The following is a 16,375-nucleotide window of genomic DNA, read 5'->3' on the forward strand; positions in this document are numbered from 1 at the left end:
AGAGCAGGGAGACATCTAAGAGACATCTAAAACATGCAGGGTTGAGAAACACTGCAAGAACAAGATTCAGCACCCCTCAGATTTTCCTCAGTTTGTTCCGGCACCTATTTTTTCCCAGATCCGGTCTGCTGCATTTGACTTGTCTTTTTCCATCACTGTGTTCGCTTTGCACTGTGAACATTCTACTACAAGAAATCAGAGTTTGTAAAGTTGCCTATTCCTGCAGCTCCTTGTAACCTCAGCGCTGCCTGACAAGATTGTGAAAGTTTTAGCTTTTTGTTGTCCGACTCCTCTATGTGCGGAAGCAAACTCGATACAGAGTTCACTAACTAGGTACACACAGATCACAAGGAGTCTGACCAATTAGGTCTTAGTCAGACACCCAAAAAAATATTGTGTTGATTAAATGTGACTCTTGGAGGCCACCGGTGTAGACACGTGCAAGTGAGGATAAATGTTCGCTCGTCCTCTCAAGCTAAATCAAGGGCTGAGGGGCAGCGTTTAAAAAGAAACTGGACTTGCACTTAAGATGGCAATCAAAACATCCGGTTTCAGTGGGGATTCCCTTGAGGGAATGTGGCAAGGCCGAGTGCTTATAGGGGCCGCCAACCTGCAATTGAAGTCCAGCCAGAACGTTTCCCCTTAATCCCCTCGCACCTTTAGACTGAATCCCAAGTGAAACTCTTTCCCCCTTCACCCTGAGACAATATGTGCATTCACGTGTGCCTCTGCCACTTTGCCCAATTGTCCTAACGCTGAAGGAGTGGCTGTAGTTCATTTCCATGTAAATCCCCATTGATACTGGAGGCAGTTTGCTTCCCATTTTTAGTGCCGGTTTAATTCACAAAAGCAGCCCCCCTCGGCCCCTTCTTTTACCTTGAGTAGATGAGTGAATAACTTTCCTCACAGGGTTTGATATCACCCACAATTTAATGCAAACTGTGTCTAAAACCAATGGCTGAAAAGTGTCAGATTTAATCAGCATGACTACATTTTGTGTAAGACTCTTAACTAATTTGTCAGACTCTTCATAAGGTGCATAGCTAATTAACAAACGTCATAGTGAGTTTACCAACTCACTCCGATCATCACAAGTACACTCATTTGTGAGGATTTCAAACAGCATTCAAGTGCTGAGGCCCAAGGTGATGTATACCTTGTGTTTGTCCAGTTTGCAAACAGCGGCCTCATCACAACAACGTTCTGCTATTTACAGTGGTCACCTGACCAGGAACATTTCTCTACCAACCACAAGGAGATGCTAAAGCACAACGAGACATTGCAGCCCTTTCCAATATCCAGTCAACCGTCCCGAAGAGGCCTGAGACAATTTGGCGGCCTTCTTTTGGATCCCCTGTAAGGTCTGCATACTGCGACCAGGATTTGAACACCTACAATGCCATAGCTGATCTAGCTAAGACTTAGACCACAGCTCCACTCAGGGGTCCGGGATCTCAGTCATAAGGAATACTATTGTTGCATTCCAAGTCTTCCTGTTTCACCAGAATAAAAATTAGTTAACATGCATGTGAAAGAAGAACCCAAGGGCCACAGTTGCAGAGTTTACCACCTTTGTTTAAATCTTCTGGTCACCGACTTTATCAATATACAAATAGATGCCACCTGCATGCCAATAACCTAATTGGAAGCACTGTAAGATAAAAGGCTCTATTGAGAACAACAAAGAAATGTACAGACTTGCAGTTTGCTAAACGTTACTGGCTCTTGGATTAGAACTGCGTGCTATGGACAAATTAAATTACATAGTGCTCTATGGCCAGGCATACTAGAGGTGGGTTTGGCGTCATAAGAAGGATGCATATGGAGAAAATAACCTTATAACTACTGTAAAATACAGTGTCCTCTTTAATGTTACAGGGGTGGTTTGCCTGCACTGGCCCTTGGGCCCTTGTTCAGGCTTAAAGTATCATCAACTCCACCAGTTAACAGAATATTTTTGCCAAATGACTGGTTGCCTCATCCAAGAAGTTGAACATTGTCACAGATTGATCTTCCAGCAAGATGATGACCTCAAGCAGACAGTTAATTCCAGTAAAAAATAGTTGATTGACCAAAACATCAACTTTGCAATGGCTATCTCAGTCTTCTATTCCATCTAAAACCTGTGGTTTGAATCAAAGAGGGCAGCCCAAAAGCACAGACACACATCTCTTAAGGTTCTAGAAAGAATCTGTACAAAGGAATGCTATATCTTACTTTCCCCAGAGTATGGTTTATTCATTTAGTTTACATTTTTTAATGGGTTGAATAAGTTATGTGTGAGCTAAGCCACTTCTTGAATTATATTATCACTAATCACAGACATTTCTGAATGACAGATTGTTGGAAGATAAGATTACAAATGTAAAACAACATTTTGATTGTACAAATGTTTTGGCATAGTCTAGGTGTTTGAAGAGAAATGTTTGCCCCTATGAGAAGTGAAGAATCAGAGGGTGGAATGAGTGAACTAATAGTAGCAGGCAGCCATGCATTAATTATTTGCAGCCATGTGTATTTCCCATTGGCACTGTAGGTTTATAACAAATAAACAATGAGTGAAGGAACATCAGTCAAACTGATAAGTGACAGTGCAGTAATGCACGGTTGAAGGATAACTTTAAAAAGCATTCAAAGCTTATTTAAAGTGCACTTCTGGGTTTTCCAAACACGAGTACACCTGATTACGAGTTCAACCTGTGACAAACAGATATAAATACAGATATGAGTACTGTATGACAAGATCGATACACTTATATTTATATGTTTAACTGTTACTGAAGTTTATTTATTCGCTAAGAACAGGAGTGATTTGATCATTTGAATGCCATGCTTATTTTATTATTTAAAAGTGGAACATTTATTGCATTATTCAAGCTACGAGTGTGTCCTAAATTGATGGGTTTATTGATTGGTTTGGGATTCATGGTCTGAGTTTGTCAGCAACATGTGACAACAGAGGGCATTGCAATCAGGTTGCGGGTGGAATAGTTAGCATAGTCATTGCTTGTATTTCCTAGGTGGACAGTGAAATGATGATTGATACTTGGCTGTTGATGACATTATCTCCCTGGCCTGAGCAGAGGATAAACAAAAAGGCTTTCATTTAAAAAATGTTTTATTTGAAGCCACAAAATAAACAGTTACAATGGAAACACAATGGGTGTTTGATTCCATCATAATTACTTCAGTGCTCGCTCAGCCATTTTTTCATGTAGTACACAGGTATTGAACCAATAACCATGATTGAGATTACTGATGTCACTGACGAATAACATTAAATATGATACAATTAATTCAAGTTAATACATTTCTTGAAGTAATTGTTGCACTGTTCCTCCATAAAAACTATTCTCTCATTTAGAGAAGGGTCAAGCTAGCGTGAGTGCAGTGTAGTTTGGTTACATCGGTCTCCCCCCAATAATGTGATTTGATAGAACTTAAAGAAATTACGATTTTCTAAATAAAAAATGTTCTGTCACAACAACAGTACAACATTGAGAATCCTCAACTGATTGCGGTACATACAATTCACATTTTATGTGTAGGGTGCCTGAAGGGACATACGGCCCTGGAAGCATTAAGTTTGGTGAGTGCCCAATGCCAGAGACAGGGATGACAAGGGATGACCTCTTGGTGTTAGAGTTTCTTAGTTACATTACACCCCTGGTCGTGGTCTCGAACACAACACCGTCACACACACTGTGCTTGGCTTTGCCCAATTCATAAAAAGAATTGGACTTATCAGTTAACTCTGGCCCACAACTCAGAGCAGTAATCTCTGAGACAGAATCTAACCGAATTAATTAGAACCCCGCATAGATCAGCACAATCACTTCCATGTTCGTCAAGTACCGTATCTGACCCCAGAGGCCAAAAGTCCACAACTAAAAAGGATTATGACAGGATATTAAAGTGATGGGGTTATGTAACGAAGACACCTCCCCAACAAAGAGCATTATGTTGCTCAGCTTTATTAGTGTGCATGTACGTGTGCATTTCTAGGCAACTTTTCTCACACCCATTGACTAACACTGTGGTTCAACAGTTTTTGCCATGGTTTTTTTGCCGTACAGTTTTTGCCATGGTTGTATCCTCTCTTCTTCTGTGACACCGTATTCTCTTTTTGCCTGCCAACATGTTTTCAACCACTCAAGGCCCAGTGTTTTTCAATCAGATTAATACAGCACATTCTGTTCTGTTTCACTTCCTGATGACTCTGTGTCCTTGTGTGAACCCACCCTTACCACACACAAACACATCACATTATGTTCCCTGCAAGATTACGCGCACACACTTTTCTATTCTAGTGACATTGAATTCTGTAGAGACTAGAGGAGAATGCTTGTCATTTAGTATTTCTGTGCTAAATTAAATTTTTTAACAAAATACAGCAAATATGACAAAAAATCCTAAATGCCAACAGAAATAGATTGACTGCGCTAAATAAAAGACAAATCGGCCTACAGTAATTTATATATATAAAATAATTTACTGTAGGTCAATTTATCTTTTATTTAATATATATAAATGTATGTATATATATATATATATATATATATATATATATATATATATATATATATATATATATATATATATATATATACATATATACATATTATATTAATTTTAGCTTTTTTGCAACAATATACAGTATTGTGCAAAACTCTTGGGCACCTGAAAGTAATTTATTTGGATAGTTAGTGGTAAATAGTAATATATGTTAATGTATTTATATGTATATATATTATATTTAAAAAAAATAATTACAACATATACTACCTTAGTTCAACTTTCAGGTACTTTTGTACAGTACTGTATATCTTTACCCAAACACTCCAAAACTAAGTGTACATCAGTTCTTTTGAAATAATTCTGTGTAGCATTGTGCAATGTACACATTTGTGCATAGTCACACTGTACTACAATTTCAAATTGGCATCCCAACCAACAATAGGAACAGGACATGAGCAATAAGGCACTTACTTTTATTGACTGACAGCTTAATGACCTGACTCCTTTCACCGGAGGGGTGTAATATGCATCAATTACACAACAGGTTGTGTGCCTCATGGATCATAATTGGTTGATATGACAAGGTTTTAAGCCACAATCTCTGGGTAGTGCCTGTTAACATATTGTACGTACTATTACATTTTAATTATATATACACATATTCTCCATACAGTACCCTTTTCAATACATACTGTCTCAAAACCCAGGAGAGACATTCCTAAACCCAGATCAATAAACATACATCGTCCATGTCCTCCTTTGATTAACTGTACATGTGGTTGCTGTTGACATTATTTGATAGACTAATCCAAATGTCTTCTAATAAGTAGTGATATTTTATGATAGTATTGTTTTTTAGGACCCTAGTCCCCCAAATTAATTATTTTGACAACAAACTGAGAGGCCAAAAAAAAAACAGGCAAGCAGAGTTTTCTGATATGTTACCATTCTCTTAGTCTGAAAATCTAAAAAAAAATGTATGCATGCAATCAAAACCAACACAAACATATCAGTATTCATTAGACAATCCAGAGCAACTAGTTTTTACTTAGCCAGATCAGGGAACTAGCAACCTTGTAGTTGAGGTCCACCCTAGAACCAACCTTATGTCTCTAGTGTGGATTTGTGGCTGCAATTTACATAATACTTTTCCAAACAGTATATACAGAAAGGTTTTACAAAAATGTGCAGTGCTGGGTCAATATGTCAGCCCTTCACATTTCAAACGGAGTAGACAAGAAACTGACTCAAATAATAGTTAACTCTAAATGTAATTGCTGAATATTAGCAGCAGTAGTTCATTGGTTGAAGCCCAGATGATAAACAGTTCCTACATGAGACAATAACCACAACGTCAAAATGGTCTCTAATGTAAAATTCACAAAAAGAAACAATTCAATTTTGGGGCATGATAACCATAGGTGAACATTGTAATTAACATTGACAATGTTCTGGCTGGCTGCATTATACATATTGATTAGCTTGTAAGTGTCAGACAGATTATGTTAAGCTATTGGTTGAAAAGGTGAAAAGTTCAGTGGTGAAAAAAAAAGTAACAAAGAAACTAGCTTTGTTTACAGACACTGTAAAAACAAAAGCACTTTGAAACCAAAAATATTAAATTGTCACCAACTTTAAAGAGACAAAACATAATTCTGAGATGTTTTGAAACATTGTGTAATGCCACTGAATTAAGAACTGGGAAGTACTGTAAAAGCTTTTTATTTTACAGTTTAACATTATAATTTGTAGTATTATTATTGCACAAAATGTTGTTTAGCTTGATTACTATGAAAATTAAGTTATCTTCTTTCTTAAAAAAATGTCAGAACATTGTGTAAAACAATTAGAAAAATGTGCATTACCCATAATCCTCTAAAAACAGAGCCATGTGGCAAGAGCAAAGAGATTTAAATCAGACCTGTTGAATTAACTCAATTTTCTCAATCTTTGGTTATCCTTATAAAGTAAGTTGAATACATTTGTAATTTTCGGGGGCAATATGAGGTTAAAAAATATAGTAAACAACTTGCAATCATATATATTCATTACATGTGGATTTGAATTCAGAAGAGAATCCTTATTACTGTTCTGCTGTGTGTGAACATTTCTGATGCATGTCCAATGATATGCACCAGTCATACTGCTCCAGAAGTCAGGGGTTGAATTCTTGCTTCTGCTGGTCCAACTCACACTTCTTTTCTGTCTCCTCTTCTTGTCTGTCAAAAATGAAGAACTGAAAAAAGCAAGACAGAATTCCACACAGTCAATATAGCTATAAACCATTTGATTGTAGGAAAGTGTACATTAAAAATGTACACTTTCTGTGTATCATTTAGGATGACATGGGGCAGATATAGGCACATAAAGGGAATAATACATCATTTTCAGGGACACCTCTTAGCTTAACAGCACCAGTTTTACAACTTGTGGCCCAAAATCCTGGAATGCATCTTAGGCAAACACCTAGGTATCATATGTCTGGGCAATTGTTTTGTTCTCATGATTAATGGTTTGTCATTGTTAGTTTGACAACTGACAAATCAATTGCACCTGTCATTTCAAAGGCTGGAAGCAATGATTTCTATAACATGATCACGGGCAGGAATTACATACACAGTTCTGGAGTGTTGTGCTCCAACTAACTCCAGCTATGTGTTTCATGAGCACAAATAAATCCGCAGGCAGTTTTTTTAAACCAGAAAAACTGGTTTAAAAGGGGTGATTGGATGTAGGTTGCTGCAATAAATGCAATATAATGAGTAATTAAATATATGCTTATTTTTCTTTCAAGTACGCATTTGCCGCAAAAACAGCCCTAACCCATTGCGGCATGGACTCTGAAGGTGTGCTGTGGTATCTGGCACCAAGACGTTAGCAGCAGATCCTTTAAGTCCTGCATTGCGAGGTGGGGGGCTTCCATGGATCGGACTTGTTTGTCCAGCACATCCCATAGATGCTTGATTGGATTGAGATCTGGGGAATTTGGAGACCAAGTAATTACCTTGAACTCGTTGTTGTGTTCCTCAAACTATTCCTGAACCATATTTTCTTTGTGGAAGGGCACATTATCCTGCTGAAATAGGCAAATGCCATCAGGGAATACCGTTGCCATGAAAGGGTGCACATGGTCTGCAACAATGCTCAGGTAGGTGGTACATGTCAAAATAACATCCACATGAATGGCATGATACAAGGTTCCCAGCAGAACATTGCCCAAAGCATCACACTGCCTCCGCCAGCTTGACTCCTTCCCATAGTGCTTCCTGGTGAAATGTGTTCTCCAGGTAAGCGACACACATGCACCCGGCCATCCACGTGATGTAAATGGAAACGTGATTCATCAAACCAGGCCACCTGCTTCCTTTGCTCCATGGTCCAGTTCTTATGCTCACGTGCCCATTGTAGGAGGTTTTGTCACAGGGGTCATCATGGGCACCCTGACTGGTCTGCGGCTACACAGACCAATACGCAACAAACTGCGATGCACTGTGTGTTCTGACACCTTTCTATCAGTACCAGCATTACGTTTTTCAGCAATTGATCTGTTGGATCAGACCACACGGGCCAGCCTTCGCTCCCAATGTGCATCAATGAGCTTTGGCCGCCCATAATCCTGTCGCCGGTTCACTGATTTTCCTTCCTTGGACTACTTTTGATAGGTACTGACCACTGCAGACTGGGAACACCCCACAAGGGCTGCAGTTCTGGAAATGCTCTGACCCAGGCATCTAGCCATCACAATTTGGCCCAAGTCAAAATCTCTCAGATCCTTATGCTTGCCCTGTTTTCCTGCTTCTAACACAACAACTTTGAGGACAGAATGTTCACTTGCTGCCTAATATATCCCACCCACTGACAGGTGCAATGATATTGAGATTATCAGTGTTATTCACTTCACCTGGTCATAATGTTAATGCTGATCGGTGTATAAGAGCTTGCTGGACATCACATTCAACAAACATGTGCATTAATATGGAACTGCCCCCTCTCCCTTTGCAGCTATAACAGCCACCACACTTCTGGGAAGGCTTTCCACAAGATTTTGGAGTGTTTCTGTGGAAATTTGTACCCATTCAGACAAAACAGGATTTGTGAGGTCAGGCACTGATGTTGGACGTGAATGCCTGGGTTGCAATCGCTGTTCCAATTAATCCCTAAGGCATTCAATGGGTTTGAGGTAAAGGGCTTGGCTTTATGCACAGGGACACAGTCATGCTGGAACAGTAAAGGACCTTCCCAAACTGCTGCCACAACATTAAGATGACCATTCACCGCCCCAAAGGTCAAAACACAGCCCCAGACCATTATACCTCCTCCACCAAACTTTACAGTAAGCACAATGCATTCCGGTAAGTAGCGTTCCAGAGACCAGTGGCAGCATGCTCTACACCACTCCAATGTTGAGGTGAAGCTTGCATACCGCTGCTTGGCCATGGAAACCCATTTTGTGAAGCTCCTGATGCACAGTTCTTGTGCTGATATTGGCAGTTTGGAGTGATGCAACAGATGATAAGTGATTTTTATGTACTACGCGCTTCAGCACTTGGTGGAGTTTGTGTGGTCTGCCACTTTGTGGCTGCGCTGTTGTTGTTCATAGACACTCCACTTCACAATTATCGCACTTACAGTTGACAGGGCAGATCTAGTAGGGCAGAAATTTCACTGACTTGTGGCAAAGGTGGCATCCTATGACAGAGCCACGTTAAAAGTCACTGAGCTCTTGAGTATGACCCTTTGTACTGCCAATGTTTGTCTGTGGACATGGCTGTAATGAATATGACTCAGGAGAGGCAGAAGTGCGGTCCCAATTGCAGAGCAGGTAGAATTTATTTTCAACTCAGCACCCAGGAGCAGGAAAATAATGTGGTCAGATGAATACAGGCAGAAGTCAATACATAGGAAATCCAGAAGAACTGCGGTAGCACAAAAGCAGCAGGCTGAAGTTCTTCTGGATTTCTTCTGAATTTCCTATGTATTGACTTCTGCCTGCTCCTTTTGTGCTTCTGCAGTTCTTCTGGATTTCCTATGTATTGACTTGGTGTGATAGCACACTAAGACTGTGTACCTAACAAAATGGTGATCAGATAATACGATAGAAATACTATTTAGAAGAAGACATTTGAAATCAATAGTTATGTTTGAAAAACACTGTTAGTCATGACTGTAATTTTCTGTTCCTGTCAGTAGTAATGAAATGGACTAACGCTATTTCCTATATAGAGTTTATGAAAGCATTTGTTCAAGGCAAAATAGATGATCAAGTCGTCGAATAATCTTTCCAATATATGAAAGGTATTTAAACATAAAACAAAAACCCCTGAAATAAAAAACGACAAGCCATGCATCGTTAAATAGCTCCTTTGAAACTTGAGTGCATCACAGAGAAAACACATCAGTGTTCCTAAAAACCCACTGAGTGTAACTGAGGTAGTTATTAGTATGTACCCTAATGGTGCAGTTGTGATTGTCAGTTTATTAGCTTTCATATAAAAACAATGAAGTTATAAGTATAGGTAAATGAAGCAAAACATACCTTCTGAGCTTCTTATAATATGAATAAATAAATTTGACAACTAAATTCTGCTCATGGTGTTAGTCCATTATGTAGACTGAACCTATTTACTGATATGTTGTAGCATGAATGTTGAATATAGTAGAAAATATACTGATTGTATGAGGCATGATATGTGTAACATATCACAACAACTTCTCTTCTCAATAAAGAATATTTAATTATCTCTTCATGCAGTATATATTAGGACTGGCATTGCCCAGCCTATTACATGAGTGCTGTATATCTTAGAGTTGCAAAGAAAAAGCAATTTCTCAGAGTGGCCAATAAAAAAAAAGATTAAGATAGGCAAAAGAACAGACACTGGACAGAAAAACTCTGCGTAGAAGGCCAGAATCCTGGAGTCGTTTCTTCACTGTTGATGTTGAGACTGGTGTTTTGCTTGTACTATTTCATGAAGCTGCCAGTTGAGGACCTGTGACTGGTGTCTGTTTCTCAAACTAAACACTCTAATGTATTTGTCCTCTTGCTCAGCTGTGCACCGGGGCCTCCCACTCCTCTTTGCACTGTTCTGTGAAGGGTGTAGCACACATCGTTTTACGAGATCTTCAGTTATCAATTTCTTATATAGAATAGCCTTAATTTCTCACAAGAATAGACTGATGAATTTCTGAAAAAAAGTTATTTGTTTCTTACCATTTTGTGTCTGCAGTTGAACCCACAAATGTTGATGTTGAAGATACTGAACTAGTCTAAAGAAGGCAATTTTTATTGCTTCTTTAATCGGAACAGTTTTCAGCGATACTAACATAATTGCAAAAGGATTTTCTAATGATCAGTTAGCCTTTTAAAATTATAAACTTGGATTAGCAAACACAATGTGCCATTGGAAAACAGGAGTAGACGATTATGGTTGCTGATAATGGGCCTTGGTACGCCTATATACATAATCCGTTGAAAATCAGCTTTTTCTACCTACAATAGTATTTACAACATTAACTATCTACACCGTTTTAATGCAACTCAATGCCACCTATCGGCAGTGAGTTGTACATCGGTTCTATAACTCCATTATGATCTGACATATTAGTCGTTACAAATAAGAGCATACTGACCGGTATGAAGCAGTGTCACCTCCAACCGTCGATGCTGGAACAATGAAAACAAACTTTTGTTTTAAATGGGCTAAATGTTGATGAGCCCATTCCATAACTACGGAACACAGTGTGAACAGCTAAACCAATCAAAACGCCATCTGGGCTATCTATTGCGTAAGATGCATTGTCATATTTCAGAGATTCGTTGATGGCTATCTAGCAAATATGAAACCATAATCGTGCTAGCTACCGTTAGCTGGAAAAATAATGTGCTTACTTTGACCAGTTTTCACACGGCTAAATCAAACTAAAAGGTAATATAATTGCTTCTTCGATTCGCTTAATATGCAAAAGGTTTAGTCAAACAACCACAATACATGTTTGTTTTTCTTAACATTTTGCAGAGAACACCAGGTTGTAACACTATTTTCCAGGAGGAAATGGAATAAAGCGTGTCTGCTCAGACATAATGCTAGCTAACGTGGGCTCATCGTCTGCTCGGACACAACTTAGCTTATTGTCTCGGTCGTAGACTTTAGAGAAACCTTCCAAAATGGATATGCGCTCATACAAATAGAATAAACAAGAATATTGAATTATTATCTACATAGATGATGACAGAGAAACAATTATACTATCTAGTAACCTACACACAGATTTCCTTGTCTATCTAGCCAACTAGCTAAATGAAGTGATGTATCCTACTTGTCAAGTAGAAAGCTATAAGTTGTAATTTCTGCAAACCTCTGACTTTTAATAAATGCCAAGGGCATTGGCTGTTGAAAAAGAGGTAAAGCTCATCACCTGGCTAATACCATCCCTATGGTGTAGCTTGTCTGTGAAGATCTTTGAGGGCCCAGGCAAATCCTGGATTTGAAACCCATTGAACATGTGAGTAGACTTTAAGATTGCGTTTCACCGACGCTCCCCATCCTATTTGACAACGCTCGAGAGGATCTCTAAGGAACAATCCAGCCAAAATCCAGGTGTTCTGTCACGGCTGGGTGTAGTGGAGTGTGTCGAAGAACTTGGAGCCAAACGCAGGGAGGCGATAAACAAAACTGTATTCTCAAAAATAATAATAATACAACAAAGGCACGCTATACACGGCGATAAAACGCTCAACGAACGTGCCTCTCTCCACAATATAAAGACATAGAACAATACCACACAAAGACACCCAGAAACACAGGAACTAATATAGGCAACCTAATGAGGGAATGGACACCAGGTGTGTGCAATAACGAGACATGACAGTGCCGTGGGAGGAGGAGCGGCGTGGCTAGAGGACCGGCGACGACGCGCGCCGAATACCACGTCGGGGGGGATGGCGCGCGTCCTCCACGCGCGTCCTCGTTACAGTACCCCCCCCTCGACGCGCGGCTCCCGCAGCGCGCCCCCGCCGGCCCCGAGGCCGACCCGGAGGACGCCGCGCAGGACGATCAGGGCGCCGACGATGGAAGTCAGTGAGGAGCTCAGGATCAAGAATGTCCACCGCCGGCACCCAGCAACGCTCCTCCGGGCCGTACCCCTCCCACTCCACCAGGTACTGCAGGCCCCTCCCCCGGCGCCTCGAGTCGAGGATGGAACGGACAGAGTACGCCGGGCCCCCCTCGATGTCCAGAGGGGGCGGAGGGACCTCCCGCACCTCAGACTGCTGGAGGGGACCAGCCACCACCGGCCTGAGGAGAGACACATGGAACGAGGCATTAATCCTGTAATCAGGGGGAAGTTGTAATTTATAAGTTACCTCGTTCACTCTCCCCAGGACTTTGAACGGCCCTACAAACCGCGGGCCCAGCTTCCGGCAGGGCAGGCGGAGAGGGAGGTTCCGGGTCGAGAGCCAGACCCGGTCGCCCACAGCGTAGACCGGGGTGTCGTTACCCCGGCGCGCCGGATGTGTCGATGGGCCACGGAACAGGTGTCCTCGGCGCGCCGGAACCAGTCGTCCACCGCCGGAACCCCAGACTCGGGCTGGCTCTGCCAGGGTACCAAGACCGGCTGGTACCCCAGGACACACTGAAAGGGAGTCAAGGACGTGGAGGAGTGGCGGAGTGAATTCTGAGCATACTCTGCCCAGGGCAGGAACTCCGCCCACTCCCCCGGCCGGTCCTGGCAATAGGACCGCAGGAACCTCCCCAGGTCTTGGTTCACACGCTCCACCTGCCCATTAGCTTTGGGGTGGAACCCGGAGGTGAGGCTGACCGAGACCCCCAACCGGCCCATAAAGGCCTTCCAGACCCGAGACGTGAACTGAGGGCCCCGGTCAGAAACAATGTCCTCCGGCACCCCGTAGTGCCGGAAGACATGGGTGAATAGAGCCTCTGCGGTCTGCAGAGCCGTAGGGAGACCAGGGAGGGGAAGGAACCGGCAGGCCTTTGAAAACCGATCCACAACAACTAAGCCATGGCGACGACGCGCGCCGAATACCACGTCGGGGGGGATGGCGCGCGTCCTCCACGCGCGTCCTCGTTACATGTTCAAAGCTGGTAGAGGCATAAAAAGAACACTCAAAGCTACGAGATCAACCAAAAGTACTGGATTAAGGGTCTGAATACTTTAAAGGTTTTAATTTTCAATTTACAATTTACGTGTGTAGATTTATGACAAAAAATGTAATCATGTAATCATCAATGCTATAAAATCAATAACACAACAAAATGTGGATAGGGTGACATGGTCTGAATACTATCTCTAGGCATTGTAAATGTCAACCATCTACACAGCATGCATGCTGGTTAGGCTGGCATCCTGATTAAGTGTGACAAGAAGCAGTACGTTTTGGCGAGTCATGTAAAAAACGGGTACATTGTATTTTAAAAGGGAATAAATCAATGTCTTTATCATTTGGGAAAGATTTAGTCCATTTGTAATTCTTCTACATAATAATTATATAAGTTTATTCAAGGTTAGCGCATAGCAAAAGGTTTTGAATGAATTGTAAATTCAAGTATGAATACATGTACATAATCACAAGAACTGAGGGGAACTTACCCAACACAGAGAACAGTGACATCTACTGATCCAAATTCCAACTTGGGATGAATGCGGTACATGATGTAATATATCATAAACCAATATAATACAGTTGTCATGCTCATTGAGAACTCCAGAAACTGGAGAGTTTGGTAAGAAGGTATGTGGGTCAATGTTGTGATGTGAATCTTTGTGGCTCAGTATTGGAGAAATTATATATACATATTACAACACAGTTTCCAAAAAAGCTGTGTAAAATGCTAATAAAAACGGAATGCAATTACGTGCAAATCATTTATCCCTATATTTAATTGAAAATAGTACAAAGACAGCATATCAAATGATAAAACTGAGAGATTGAATAGTTTTTGGATACAATACATGCACATTTAAAATTTGATGCCAGCAACACATTTAAAGAAAACTGGGACAGGACATGTTTTCCACTGTGTGGCATCATGTCTTTTTTTAACAATACTCTGTAAGCGTTTCGGACCCGAGTTGACCAATTGCTGTAGTTTTGAAAATTAAATGTTTTCCTATTCTTGCTTGATATAGGATTTCAGCTGCTCAGCAGTTCAGGGTCTGCTTTGTCATATTTTCTGTTTCATAACGTGCCAAACGTTTTCAATGGGTGACAGCCCTGGACTGCAGGCATGCCAGTTTAGCATCCAGACTCTTTTACTACGGAGCCTTGCTGTTGTAAAACATGCAGAATATGGTTTGGCATTGTCTTGTTGAAATAAGCAAGGTATTCCCATAAAATATGTTGTCTGGATGGCAGACCTGTATATATTGTTCGGGGTTAATGGTACCTTCACAGATGTTGCAACCTGGTCTCATTGTAATACGTAAACTATTTTATGAAAATCTTTGACTGATGAATTCATAAGGTATATTACATTAAGTGAAGTAATGTCATAGTAATAATCCTGAAAAATAGTGATTGGCAGGTTGTGTTTTGAACCCACATCCTCCAACTCCACAGGTGGGTGCACTACCCACTGCACCAAATTGGGACGTCCTGCTGGGGGTGGTGAATAGTGGTATTACCAAGGTTGCTACAATATGTTACAAGTGACGTTTCTTTCTAACCCTAACCTTTACCCTAACCTTAGTCCCAGTGCTGTGATACCTAACCTTAACCCAAACCCAACCTTAACCCCAGTGCTGTGATACCTAACCCTAAGCAAACCTTAACCTAACCTTTTTCATTTTATAACCTTACCTTAAACCTTAAATACCATAAATTCATAATATATGATACATTTTTGTAGCATTCATAACATATGATATTTTTGTCTAGGATTCGTAACATATGTTATGTTTTAGCCTATGTATTATAGGTTTTGGTAGCGCATTGCAATGTAACCTAACGTAATGTAGATTTACATATAATTGTTTACGTATTCCAATGAGACCAGGTCACCCCACTAATGCACCTCCAGACCATTTTAGGTGTTGGCTTTTGAACTGTGCACTGATAACAAGCCAGATGGTCCCTCTCCTCTTTAGCCCGGGGGATGAGGTGTCCATGATTCCCAAAAATAATTTCTAATTTTGATTCGTCAGACCACAGGACAGTTTTCCACGTTGTCTCAGTCCATCTTAAATGAGCTTGGGCCCAGAGAAGGTGTTTTCTGGATCTTGTTTATATATAGTTTCTTTGCATGCTAGTTTTAATTTGCATTTGTGGATGCAACAACAAACAGTGTTCACAGACAATGGTTTTCGGAAGTGTTCCTGAGCCCCAGCAGTGATGTCCACTACAGAATCGTGTCTGTTTGGAGCCCTGTTGGTGGTTGCTGATATTGTTTTTTATATTACAATCTATAGCACTTCCCTTTGTGTTGTACACAAGGACTGATACAGATTCTGCAATGGGGAGTGGGTTGATTGGGCTTTTCGCAGTCTCCAGGCAGGTTTCTGAATGGAGGAAGTGTTTCTTGCAATGTTTTCTCCAATAAAATATTTGTAAATGTGGAACTTGCAGCTTTGGCTTTTGTTGAGACAAAATAGTATAATATACAAGTCTGTGAATATCCTTGATTGACCCAGCCAAATCCTGTAGTTGAACACCAGTGAACATCTGTGGGGAGACCTGACAATTACTGATTACAGACAGTTCCAATCCAATCAGATAGTTTGAGAACATCTACAAGGAAGAATGGGTGAAACTTCACAAATCCAAGTTTGCAAAGCTAGTTGAGGCACACCAAGAAGATTCAGTGCAGTGATCTCTGCTAGAGGCACTTCTATAAAGTACTGA

The sequence above is a fragment of the Esox lucius genome, chromosome 17 (genome assembly GCF_011004845.1).
Source record: "Esox lucius isolate fEsoLuc1 chromosome 17, fEsoLuc1.pri, whole genome shotgun sequence".
NCBI lineage: Eukaryota > Metazoa > Chordata > Actinopteri > Esociformes > Esocidae > Esox > Esox lucius.